Source organism: Triticum urartu, chromosome 2A (assembly GCF_056163025.1).
Source record: "Triticum urartu cultivar PI428250 chromosome 2A, HENAU_Tu73, whole genome shotgun sequence".
In the NCBI taxonomy this organism is placed as follows: domain Eukaryota; kingdom Viridiplantae; phylum Streptophyta; class Magnoliopsida; order Poales; family Poaceae; genus Triticum; species Triticum urartu.
In genome coordinates this window covers 711,800,028-711,813,783 of record NC_141874.1, presented here as the reverse complement: position 1 = coordinate 711,813,783, position 13,756 = coordinate 711,800,028, and the positions used below count along the sequence as shown (strand labels likewise).

The 13,756-nt window shown below is 48.8% G+C and overlaps 1 pseudogene; it reads right to left on the bottom strand.

Annotated features, from left to right (window-relative positions):
- Positions 1-289: 289 nt before the first annotated feature.
- LOC147987039 (uncharacterized) lies at positions 290-1,640 on the bottom strand (annotated as a pseudogene).
- Positions 1,641-13,756: the final 12,116 nt, after the last annotated feature.

The following is a 13,756-nucleotide window of genomic DNA, read 5'->3' as shown; positions in this document are numbered from 1 at the left end:
GGGGTAGAGGTCGCCGGAGCTAGCGGAGATCAGGATGACCTTCCGAGTGTGAAGATCCTTCACAAGAAAGCCAAAAGGGTAAAATTCAATTGAACAAGAATTTTCTTTGGTGAATTGACGAACAGATATGAGACTAGTAGTGATATGTGGGGAGAAAAGAACATCACGTAAGTAAAAATTAGATGGGGCAAGAGTGGTGGATCCAGTGGCATGAATGGGCATATGGCTACCATTGCCTACAACAATGCTAGATAAATTATGCTTTAATGAAGAATTCGAGAGGTTGAGGTTACCAGGGTTGCTCGGTCACGTGATGGGAGGCGCTGCTGTCGAGGTACCAGTCGTTGGGGGAGGAACCATTGGCGGGGAACCCTTGCGCACTGTAGGCGGCATGGAGCATGGCAAGATGATCCCACGATGGTTGCTGGTACGGCGCCGGCGCAGGGTAGGCCGAGTGCTGCATGGAGTAGGCGTGTGCATGCGAGCCTGGACGTGGACCAAGGACGCCGGCAGAGTTCGGAGGAGTCCAGCCAGGGCGGGAAGGCGGGATGGCCATACCGTATGGAGCGAAGAAACCGAGGTAAGGGTTGTAGGGCGGGACGGAGCCGCGGCCACCCTGGTCACCACGCCCACGTCCACGTCCGCGGCCGCGGCCGCGTCCGCGGTCACCGCCATCGCCCTGGCGAGGGTTGTTGCCGCGTCTGTTTGACTCTCCTTGGCCATGCTCGGGGGCGCGCGCTTGGGGGAGATCCGTCCTGTCGTCCGAACGGGACCCGGGGCCGCCGATGCCGTGAACGGCGAGGACCGTGGCGGGGGCCTCGGAGGCGCGCTGGGCGAGGTTCTCCTCGGCAAGCTTCACCCGCGAGAAGACCGTCTCAAACGGCGGCAAGGGGACAGTGTCACCCAGGACGACGCGGATGGTGTCGAGGCGCTGATCGAGGCCGTGAAGGAACTGGGTGGTGAGGCCAACCTCGGTGACAGCATGGTCGATGTCGGCGAGACCGGCGGTGAGCAGCTTCATGCGGCGGGCATACTCATCGACGGAGAGATCACCCTGCTTGAGGTTCCGGTACTGGCGATTGAGGATCATGTAGCGTGCAGCACGGTTGGCGAGAAAGTAGTTCTGAATGCGAGTTCAGAGGGCGTGGGTGGTGGTGGCACCGATCACGTGATCGACGATGGAGTCGGCAAGGGTAGAGTACATCCACAGGGCGACATGAGTATCGAGCTCAAGATACTGGGAGTCGGCATCGGGTGGTGGTGGGTGTTCGATGAGGTAGCTGACGCCGTAGCGGAGGACCATGAGAAAGAATGATTTCCACTTATGGTAGTTGTGCTCAGCAGGGTTCAAGAGGAATTTCATATGGTTGGAGATGTGGTCGTTGAAGATGGGGTGGCGAGCAGGGGGGCGCCGGTGGTGTTGGGGGTAGCGGCGCGGTGAAGGAGAAGAGGGGTGCAACAGTGGATCCAGAAGCGGCGGAGGAGCCGCTGAAGGCCGCGGGGGTTGTGCCGAAGACGAACGGTGGAGAGGTGGCCGGAGCAGTGGCGGAGGAGGTGCCGGAAGAGGTGGCTGAGAGGGAGCTCGGCGAGGAGGCAGCACGAGTGGCGGCGGAGGAGGAAGAGCTCAGGTCGTCGGCCATGGCGTTCCTGATGTCTGATACCAAGCTGAACGATGGAATTGATGATCTCGTGTTACAGCGTCTGTTACAGGGAGTATACATACATGGCAAGCCCAGAAGAATAGGCACGCAGGCCCGGGCGTGATTGTTGAGATCCTACAATCTAGGAACTATACAAGGAAACGTGACAGCCTTTACATACAACACAATTTCATGTTAACATCAACAGGGTCCTATATCGCTTTATCGCGCGGTTCTAACGCATTTTCTTCCGTAAACCGAAGACAAACATGGTAAAGATTTGCGAGAGTCCGAACCGCCTCGACCCACCAAAAACCATCCCCTTCCGCGCGTTGTTCCCGCCCGTTACTAACTGCCCGCAATCATGCCGCTGTAGATCATGTTGCTTCACATTGAAGACGGCTCAGGACGAACGCGATTTTTCACTGCCTCTGCCATTGAAGCAGCACGCCGGCCGAGGGCATCGCCCGCTGCACGTATGGCGGAACACGCCTCCTCGCCGCATTCAAACGCCTCCAATAAACCCGCGTGGAAGCCGAAAAACCTACTCCAAACACACGTCCGTTCACGAGCGGGATAACATTAAACTCAATGTTGGGCAAGCTACTCCCATCCACCCTCTATTTAAACGAGGCCAAACGCTGGGCAATAATCGCACCACTCAGCTGCTCCCCATCTCCTCATTCCACCATTTTGTCCACTTTTTCGATGACATCTGACGAGTCGGAAGAACAGTCCTCCGGCATAAAAGCCGACTGGGTGGCCCGTCAAGCCCGACGGTTACGAGCGAGGCAGCTCATTGCTCCACCTCTCTCACCTAGCCCGATGGAATAAGTTGCCGCCCCAAGCCGGCGCATGATTCAACAACTCACCGGTCCAAGCCAGCTCGCGGAGGAGTGGCAAGTTGCTCCGTGCTGGCACGACGGGAGCATGGCGGCACGGGCATCATCGCTGCCGTGGACAACGCCGCGTCGTACCGCGCCTCCAGTGCCTGCAACCGTGTCATCCGTCATCGACGCGTGCGTAGCCGCGCCATGCAGGCAGAGAAAGAAGTCGGCTGCGCAGATGTCGACCAGGTGGCGGCCCGCACGTCCGCGCCCCGTCGCCATCATCGGGGAAAAGTAGAACACGGGAGGCCGTCGCTGCTTGGATCCCATGTAGGCCACCACCGAGGCACCGCCGGCATACACAGTCGGTGTCTTACCCTCTCGCGGACCACCGTCGTCCCCTTACCCAAGAACCAACCTTGGTCTGTGCTGCGTAGGGATCCTTCCCCTCCGACTGAAGCATCTGGTGGCGGTTCCACTCCGATGAGCGGTGATGAAGCGACCCGTTCTTCGCACTGAAGCATATACCTCCGCTGCCAGTCATGGGGACGACGTTGGAGACCTGCCATTGTCGGTAGTAGGCTAGTCGGGGGTATCAAGTCGCCGGAATGGATATCCACCGGCACCGGCCGTAGACTAGTCTGGTTTCGTTTTTAGTTCAAAATACGTCCAAAATGTAATTGTTTTCGTCCGGTTTGTACAAAGTCCGTCATGTTTATATGAAATCCACCCGAGTTTTGCATGAATTTTATCCGGTTTGTTAAAAAAGAGTTTGCAATATATGCGGCTAGCGTTGGATGTCAGTCTTGCGTATCCGTGTCCGTGAACTGGCCCCCCTATCAGCGGATAAATGCATGAGGAAATTTGTGGTTCACCGTTGGAGATGCCCTAAGGCCACATATTAAAGGGTTAATTGAATTCATGCCACTTTAACTTTCGCAAGTTGGAAAAATGCCATTACAAAAACCAAATTTGGAAATATGCCACTACGACTTTTCCATATGTCTACATATGCCATTATAGAGGAGCCCTCCTAGGTGGAGTGGCGGACAGCACAAAGGTTGCTGTCGCCGGCCTGGGTTTGAGTCTCCTCATTCTCCTATAAAAATAAGACAGGGGGCTTCTTTCCCTCTATTTTCATTCTTTTTTACATATGCCATTATCTTGACTTATAATAGAATAACGGATCGATAAAGACTTGTATTTCAATGTGTATTTCAGTACTGACCATACTACCCATGTGCCCACCGAACTGTTACATTGAAAAACCGGATTTCTGTTGGCCCAGCCGCCGAGTACTTCAACTAGCAAGCTGACTTCCACTCCAGATCGAACCTGCACGCAGCTAGCACCCGCGAGATGCGCTGCGCACATACACAGATTGATCTTGGCCTTCATTGGCTCACACGCACGTACACAACGATTCTGCCGCCGGCCGGAAACGCAACGCACGCACCCGAGCTTCGACGGGCGGAGGTCGTAGACTCGTAGTGGTGCGAAGAACACGACGGCGCCGGGGACTTGGGCGCAGTCCAGAGGCAAATGCAGCTGAGCGAGCTCGTCCCGGGCGACGGAGACCGGCGTGGTGGTGAGCTTGTCGGGGATTGTGAACTTGACGGGCAGAGGCGGCGAGTTCGTCGTGTGGCTGGAGCTTCGATGGGGCGGAGATGCGGCTGGAGCTCTGGCAGGTCGAGCGATGAGTGACACGGTCGGGGAGCGCGAGGCCAATGATGGGGCGCGGACGGGCAGCACGTTGTTGACGGCTGGCGGAATCAACTCGAGGTCAAGGCGTCTCCGGGATCAGCGGCTCCATGGACAAGTGCCCGGAGCTCTGGAATCAGCAAGCTACGTTGCGCGCGCCACCATCCGCGATGCCACCCTCCAGCCATGTCGCACGCGCCTCCGGCCGTTGCCGTATAAAGGTATTTACAAGCAAATAAAGGTAGTATATGGCTCGGTACTGTTGAAAATAGCATATGTACATGTATGTGAAAATTATAGTGGCATATTTCCAACTTTGGTTTTTGTGATGGCATTTTTTCAACCCGTGAAAGTTTTTTTTGCAGGGAATTTAGAGAGTTTATTATGCAAAAGCGTTCTCTGAACAATCAGCCAGGAGGCTGCTTATCAGGAAGCTGGGAGTCTCAGTAAGCCAACTCTCAGTCACAGCTAATGTGCAAGCTCGTTTGGCACACAAATGCGCTGGACTGTTGGTTGACCTGTTTACATGCTGAATTACAAAAAGTGTAAAACTAAAAGCTAGCTCTTCTATTTCTGATAAGATATAGGTGCCACAACATAGTGAGAGTTGAGGCGAGTTTTCCAGAGGTTTACTACCTCCAAGCAATCGGTCTCCATCACCACATGCGTATAGCCCCGTAGATTTGCGAAAATAACACCGTCGCGAAGAGCCAAAGCTTCTGCGATCATTGGGTCTGTTACTCCCGGATATGGTTTACACCATACACCTAGGAGTGCATTGGCAGAACATGCGACGTCCCCGGCGCCGGCGGAATCATCATCCATGGCAATAGCTGCGTCTGTATTGATCTTCACTTGCTCGATGTCCGGAGGGCGCCAGCCAAACCCCGGCAAAACTGAACGTTGTTGCCGAGGGATATCCAGGAGCGCGAGGGCTTCTTTAGTTAACCGAACCGAAGTGGCTGGATCAATCGGATCTCTATCATGGGTCATTCTGTTACGAGAATGCCATATAGTCCACATTACAGTAATTATGGATGCTCGCTCACTAGCAGTGAACATTGCTTCACATAAAATGTCCTTCGCCCATGTACTAGGATGCATCCGTGGGAGTTTTATATCTAGCAGGGTCTTGCTTCTCTCCAAAAACGCTTTGCATGCGAGCACTTGATTAGTGCATGGTACAGATCCTCATCCATGGCATGACCTATTTTGCACAAGCTCACATCACGTATGTGTCTGTATTTCAGTGTGCATTCGTCGGGGAGAATACCACGTATAACTCGCCACCAAAATACTCTGACTTTGGAAACCACTTTGAGAGACCAAATAGTTTTCCACAACTGTTCTTGACCCGTTGAAGATCCTGTAACCTGCCCTTTATCTCGAGCTAAACGCTCTTTTTGATTCACTAGAGCTCGGTACGCCGATTTAATAGTGTATATGCCTGATTTCTCATGTGTCCACGCTAGAAAATGCTCATCACCACATTGCCGTAACGAAATATTGAGAATAGCCTGGGCATCTGGTAGGATAAAAGTTTGCTGAACCAACTCGCGTCGTCAACCCGTGAAAGTTGCAGTGACATGAATCCAATTAACCCCATATTAAACGTCAGAAGTCTGTACAAATACAGTCTTTATAGAAAAAAGTACATCCACTTTCTTAGGGGGGCTGAAATCTTCTTCCTCCTGCATTCATCGACGACACGTCGTGAGCAAAGCTCGATGCCACCTCTAGCCTCCGTCTCGATAGAGCAAACTTGTTTAAACGCAGAAGCTTGTAGAAACAACATCTGGAAAGCCACTGCAGTAGATCAGAAAACGCCGACCGAATAAGAAAATGTTGAAAAGAGCATGTAGATACTTCAAATATCACGAAGACCGATCGAATCCAGACACATTCATCAAAGACCAAAACCGACCGGATCCAAGAAGATCCATTGAAGACACACCTCCACACGCCCTCCAGCGACCCTAAGCGCACCAATGGAAAGAGGACATTATTCTAATATTTTGGAGCAATATTCTCGAGCACTTGAATAAATGACTCATGATCAAAACCTCATCCCCTTTTGATAGTATTACCTTTTCTATGGGCTCATTGTGATCTTTCATCACTTAACCAAAACTTAGAGCCTTCAAGCTTTTCTGAGTGTGTTTCCTTAGCATTTTAAGGGTCCACAATCACATGTCTTTACCATGCCAACATCAAACTTTTCAGAAATTTATCTTTATCGTGCCGAACGTCACCTCAGGCTCGAAGTCATGGACGCGCGGCCACGTTGAAGGCCAGCCCCGATACCACACCCAGGGAGCAGTTCTCCTACTGGACTTCAAAAAGAAAGAAATTTATCTTTGAATAAGCATTAGTTCGGTGACATATAATTACCAAAACCCATCCGGGGATTAGTTGCACTTTCACTATGGTCAGGACAACAGTTTATATAACAATGGTAGTCGACGGAGGGGCGGACGAGTGGCGCCAGAGTAGCCGCCTCGGCAACCAGGTGACATTAATGTGGGCGGCAGACGGACGGACGGACGACTGTCGTGTCGTTTGAACGCGTGGCAGTCGCCTGCATAGGGAAGCGATGCGGGCGGCGCTCTCTCGGCCGGCGCACCGCTTTAGTGCCGGCGCTAGTGAGTGGTCACGTCCGGTTTGACCAGGCATGAATGCGGGCACTACTGCTCTGAAGCGGTGCCGATTGTTTTGGGCTGGAAGCACGTGCGGGCAAGGCTGGGGGTTTGGATAGACCAGGCGGTCAGAACAGAACTTGTGTGCTGTCCGAACGCACGCAAAGCCTCATGTTTGTCTTTGATTAGCGAAAGAAAGTATATGGATCCCTCACCACGGACCGATACATTGGATAGCTTCCTTGGTTCAAACAGGGTGGTCCCAACAAATGTGGATGGTTTGAGGTGCATCTGCATCGATGGGCTCAACGGCCACAAAAACAAGCGTGATTGGTAAGAGCATCTATAGCCGGACTTTGCAAATCCGGCCCCTCAAACGTCCGTGGACGCGTCCTGACGCGTCTGCAGACATTGATCGAGTACGCCTTAAATTAGCCACTTTGCATCTACCTCTCATATTTCATCCCCTAGATTCATACAAAACATGCAAAAGTAATCCTACGTACTACCCTAGCTACTCTTCGTTGTCGAAGATGTCCACGACGACGGTGCCGGGCGCCGGCTGGACGGGCGGGTAGAAGGGCTCCGGCTCATCCTCCTCATGTTGGACCTCATCCATATGGGTCTTTGGCACCCCGACTTGTGATCAGTACGGGGACGACGGATTCATTTCACAAGTTTCAGCGGGACGGTCTCGTATGGGAGATTGGGAGTACTAGGTGTACATCATTTCTGATTCGATCAGTTGATATCATCAGATTCACCGAATATGCTTTTTTTAATGTCAAGGCACACGTAAACGTGTGAATGGACTGCATTTTTCCTTTGTGATTACAAATAGTTTTTTTTTACGTGGTTCTGACTACAGATAGTTAGTGCTATTACCCGCACCAACAAAAGTGTAAGTTTTTTCCGAGATTTTCGAACGAGAAGAAGTTATGTACAGGCGACGATCGCGCATCGACTGACTTAAATCAGAAGATCAGAATACTAAGTACTTTAAGAACTGAGCATCGCATAATATACTGTACACGCCTTGCCAAGCGAGGATGGGGTGATGAGAATATGCGACAACTAGCTGCAACTTATATGCAGACCTTTTCGCTTCAGTGGGATGGGCTGTTGCGGATCAGTTGTTGCACCAGGTTGAGAATTTTGTTTCAAGACGAAATGAATGCAATTTTAACAATGGCTATGACTTACACGGAGATTCATAAGCCATTGTGTACAGTAAAGCTTGACATGACAAAAGCCTAGGATAGAGTGGAATGAAATTTTCTTGAGCAATTGTTAGTTCACTTTGGTTTTTCTCACACTTGGATATCAATGATTATGAGGTGTGTAACGACAGCGAGTTTTAGTGAAGCTGAATGGGGATGCTGTAACAGTTTCTTGCCTTCGAGGGGGCTCCAACAGGGGGACCACTATCGCCATACTTGTTTCATTTTTGTGTTGAAGCTTTTCCAGCCCTAGTGAGGAATGCACAACAGGAGGAAACGGTTAAGGGGTTGGGAGCATTGTCCCCACTTGAAGGAAATATGCCCTAGAGGCAATAATAAAATTGTTATTTATATTTCCTTATATCATGATAAATGTTTATTATTCATACTAGAATTGTATTAACCGGAAACTTAATACATGTGTGGATACATAGACAATACACAGTGTCCCTAGTATGCCTCTACTAGACTAGCTCGTTAATCAAAGATGATTAAGTTTCCTAACCATAGACGTGTGTTGTCATTTGATGAACGGGATCACATCATTAGGAGAATGATGTGATGGACAAGACCCATCCGTTAGCTTAACATGGTGATCGTTATGTTCTAATGTTATTGCTTCTTCATGACTTATACATATTCCTCTGACTATGAGATTATGCAACTCCCGAATACCGGAGGAATACCTTGTGTGTTATCAAACGTCACAACATAACTGGGTGATTATAAATATGCTCTACAGGTATCTCCGAAGGTGTTTGTTGGGTTGGCATAGATCGAGATTAGGATTTGTCACTTCGAGTGTCGGAGAGGTATCTCTGGGCCCTCTCGGTAATGCACATCATAATATGCCTAGCAAGCAATGTGACTAATGAGTTAGTTGCAGGATGATGCATTACGGAACGAATAAAGAGACTTGCCAGTAATGATATTGAACTAGGTATGGAGATACCGACGATCGAATGTCAGGCAAGTAACATACCAATGACAAAGGGAATGACGTATGTTGTCACTGTGGTTTGGCCGATAAAGATCTTCGTAGAATATGTGGGACCAATATGCGCATCCAGGTTCCGCTATTGGTTATTGATCAAAGAGATGTCTCGATCATGTCTACATAGTTCTCGAACCCGTAGGGTCCGCACGCTTAACGTTCGATGATGATTTGTATTATGAGTTATGTGTTTTGGTGACCGAAGATTGTTCGGAGTCCCGGATGAGATCACGGACATGACGAGGAGTCTCGAAATGGTCGAGAGGTAAATATTGATATATTGGACGATGGTATTCGGACACTGGAAGTGTTTCGGAATGTATCAGGTACATATCGGAGTATCGGGGGGTTACTGGAACCCCGAGGGGTTACCGGAACCCCCCGAGGGAAGATATGGGCCATAGGAGGGAGGCAGGCCATCCCACAAGAGGTGCCCCCCCCGCAAGGGAGGAGTCCGAATTGGACTAGGGGAGTGGGCGCGGCCCCCCTTTCCTTCTCCTTCTCCCTTTCCGCCTCCAATAAAAGGAAGGGGGCGAATTGGACTAGGACCCCAAGTGGGACTCCTCCCACGTGGGGCGCCCCTAAGTCGGCCTCCTCCCCTCTCCCTCCTTTATATACGGGGGTGGGGGGCGCCTCTAAGACATATCAATTGTTCTTAGCCGTGTGCGGCGCCCCCTTCACCGTTTACTCCTCCGGTCATATTTGTCGTAGTGCTTAGGCGAAGCCCTGCACGGATCACATCACCATCACCGTCACCATGCCGTCGTGCTGACGAAACTCTCCCTCGAACTTTGCTGGATCAAGAGTTCGAGGGACGTCATCGAGCTGAACGTTTGCAGAACTCGGAGGTGCCGTACGTTCGGTACTTGATCGGTTGAATCTAGAAGACATTCGACTACATCAACCGCGTTGAACTAACACTTCCGCTTTCGGTCTACGAGGGTACGTGGGCACACTCTCCCCCTCTCGTTGCTATGCATCTCCTAGATAGATCTTGCGTGATCGCAGGAATTTTTTTGAAATTGCATGCTACGTTCCCCAACACCACTATCACCCACCCTTGTTTTCTGGTGATAGCATCATGTTTTTGGAGGGGGCTAGTAGCAACCCTGATGCGCCTACGGATATTTTAAATGCGTACGAAGTGGATTCGGGGCAAAAAGTCAACCTCCAATAATCATCTATTTTCTTTGATAAGGGCAACAGGGATGATGATAAAATCATGCTAAATCAGGTAATAGGGTGACTCAGAAGTCCTTAGTTGGAGATATCTGGGACCACTGACTATTGTTGGTAGATCAAAGGAGGGCACTTTTAAGCATGTAAGGGACTGTTCCAGGGGTAAAATTTCTGATTGAAAAGGACAAGTATTATCAAAGGCGGTAAAAGAAGTTCTTGTCAAATCTGTTCTCCAAGCTACACCAACATATAACATGAGCGGTTTTCAACTCCCAAACAACATGTGTTGTAACCTAACTTCCATCTCATCTAACTTCTAGTGGCGTTCAACAAATGATGAAAAGAAGGCGCGCTAGATTGCATGGGCCAAGATGTGTACAAGGATAGGGGAAGGAGGGCTGGGTTTTAGGGACCCTTAAGCTTTTAATCAAGCATTGTTGGCAGATCTTACAAGTGCCCCCCTCTTTGTGCGCAAGGGTTTTGAAGGCTAGACATTTCAAGGAAGGTACAATAAATATGCAATTTGCCCGAAACGGGACTCATATACTTTCAGGAGCATACTTTATGGTCGTGATTTGTTAAGGGAAGGGGCTCTATGGAGGACTCGTGATGGTTCCAATATCAACATTCATCATGATAATTGGATCCCAATGAGTGGGAGTCTAAAACCTTTGCACCAGGAGTGTGTGCAAGGTATCACTAAGGTTCCTACGCTGGCACCGGTTGAGCATTGGAAGCCACCAGAGATGGGATGGACTAAGGCCAACGTCGACGGCGTTGTCTCAAAGAAGGGGGAGAAAGCCGGCACTGGTGTGGTTCTGCGAGATTATCATGGTGCTTTCCGGGGAGCGGTGATGCATTTCTTCCCTACAGTCATGAACCCCGAGCTTGCGGAAATCACGTCGTGCCGTCAGGCGGTTAAGTTCGCGGCGGAACTGGACGTTCAGAAATTTCTTATTGAAATGGAAAGTCTAGCAGTCGTGCGTTCACACCAGCCAGAAAAACACCACATGTATGGCATGAGCCATTTGAAGATTTTGTTTCAGATATTCCAGAGTGCTCCTCCCACCATGCGCCGTGTTCCCAATTGTTGCTCCCCAGGAAACAGATTCAAACCTCCCTTTGCAGGTATTCTGTCTGGTTCCAGGCCAGACGACTCCTCCAGACATCTCACAATAGGTTCTAAAATTCCAACAGAAGATCTCCATTGGTGCGTGTCGGTCCTAAACAAACAGTTTTTTTACCCCTTTCCGCGATGGCATTTGGAACCGTCGCCAAGTGAGTGTGTTCTATAAGGTGTCCTTCCCACACGACCCAGAAATCGTCGGGGATAGGCCCTCCTGGGACCCAGGCTGGGGCCGTGTGCGATCGGGCGAGGCATCGAAACCCAATCATTTCCGTAGGTATGTACATCCCACACGATAATCTGAGATAATCAGTTCTGTAGGTATGTGCATCCCACACGGTGAATCCCAGAAAAACATTTCCGTTCGTATGTATATCACACACAGTCAATCCAAGGAATACGTTTCCGTTGTTATGTACATCCCACATAGTCAATCCAGGGAAGACGTTTCCGTTTGGATGTACATCCCACACGGTTTTATGTATACGCTCGTGTGTGAAAGGTGTAACTATCACACACGCTCTGCCTTGGTTAACTGTTTGCTTTCATTAACTACATCACACACGATTTGATGTAGAAAACTGTGTGGCATTGAGCTATCCATCGCAAGCGCTTTTAGTGCTAGAACCGTTTGCAAAGGTCCATGACCATCTGTTCTATTTTTATTTTTACCTGTAATTTATTACTCTAATTGGAAATTTTGATATACGAAACGTGCAATTCGAACTCTCGGCACAATGGTTCAACAACGAATCCATAAATAAAATTGCCAGTACAATATGTTCAGTAATTACAGGATTAGGCAGCAATTAACTATGATGAACCGCGGTATTTAAAGGCGGTAAAGGTGAAGAGACAAGTGTAAATCATTTTGGCTGCCGACGGTGTTGAAGAAGCGGAATGCCCATAATGTGCCTTCCTGCATGCCATAGGCACGAACCACTTTTGTCCAACCCCTTGTGACGATCGCTCACCCATCCTCCACCGCCTTCAGAAAGACTTCTAGAGCATCATCATGGTAGCATGAATTATATACTTTAACCTTAGTTGCCTCCACTCTGGTCATGTAGTTTGCAAGGTAATCATCGGTAAATAGCCTCGAAAACCACCGAAAAGAGAAAAATATTAGATACTGAGGTCTAACAGATTAACTTGGTGTGGGCAAGGGGAAAAGACAACACATTACTTACCATCCTAAAGTTCACTGTTGTCTTCGACAAAGTGTAAATAAAGAGTTTAATTCCAATCACCCGTTTCTTTTGCTTAACAATCTTTCTTAGTTTCCTCACTTGATGCTTGTTCAGGAATATCTCATTGCCCCATACGCAAAAGGGATAGAAGCATGGATCGGTACCCCTCATATATGTACCTACAAGCAACCAGTAAATGTTAGAAGCTAAACTGAGATTGCACAAATGATGTAAAATACAACTACCTATGTTCCTAAGTACAAGTTTTTTTTTGAGATTTCAATATGAAGTACATACGGATGTATATAGAATTATAGATATAGTTTAGATTAGAATCTAGATTCACTCATTTTTCTCCTTATGTAGTCTATATTGGAATCTCTAAAAATACTAATATTTAGGAATAGATGGTGTATAAGACATGGGATGCAGCTAACCTCGACGGCAAACAACAACATCACCCATTGTAGCCCTGTGTAAGTACATGGAAAGCCAATGTTAACTACAACAGGGTTAACATCCACCAAAAATAGCAAATTGTAATAAAACGGTAGCATCTATAGTGATATCTTCATTTCGAAAGAGTAGCACGGTAGCAAAGGGACGAATTAAAAAATGGATACAACTGGTAATTTCAACAAGCTTAACAACGTCATAATTCATGTTTTGTAAGTTTGTAGCCATTGAAATATAACTCTTTAAAAATGGATACAACTGTTAATTGCAACAGGCTTAATGGCCATTGAAACCGGTACTGATAAAAATGCAATTGGCAGAGTTAAACATCACATGGCAGGTGCTGCCAGAGCAGATAATGGCCCAGTTGTCTATAAAAAGGTAGGGAAAATAGCTCAAACGTGTTAATTGCAACAGGCTTAATGGCCATTGAAACCGGTACTGATAAAAATGCAATTGGCAGAGTTAAACATCACATGGCAGGTGCTGCCAGAGCAGATAATGGCCCAGTTGTCTATAAAAAGGTAGGGAAAATAGCTCAAACGTGTTAGGCATGTTTACTACAACATGCTTAATACATCGACAGTACAAAACATAGCCATTAATTGCAACTGGTATTGGTAATATTGAACTGGTGGGTACATACTTGGTAAGTCCCGAGAGGTAGTTGCTGGGGCACTTCATCTTGGCCAGAGCCCACCCAAAGTCAGCGGCGGCGGAGGCGAGCTGTTCCTCCGGGTCGAAGCGTGGATCAGTGCCACTGACATGTGTACCTATAGGCAACTAG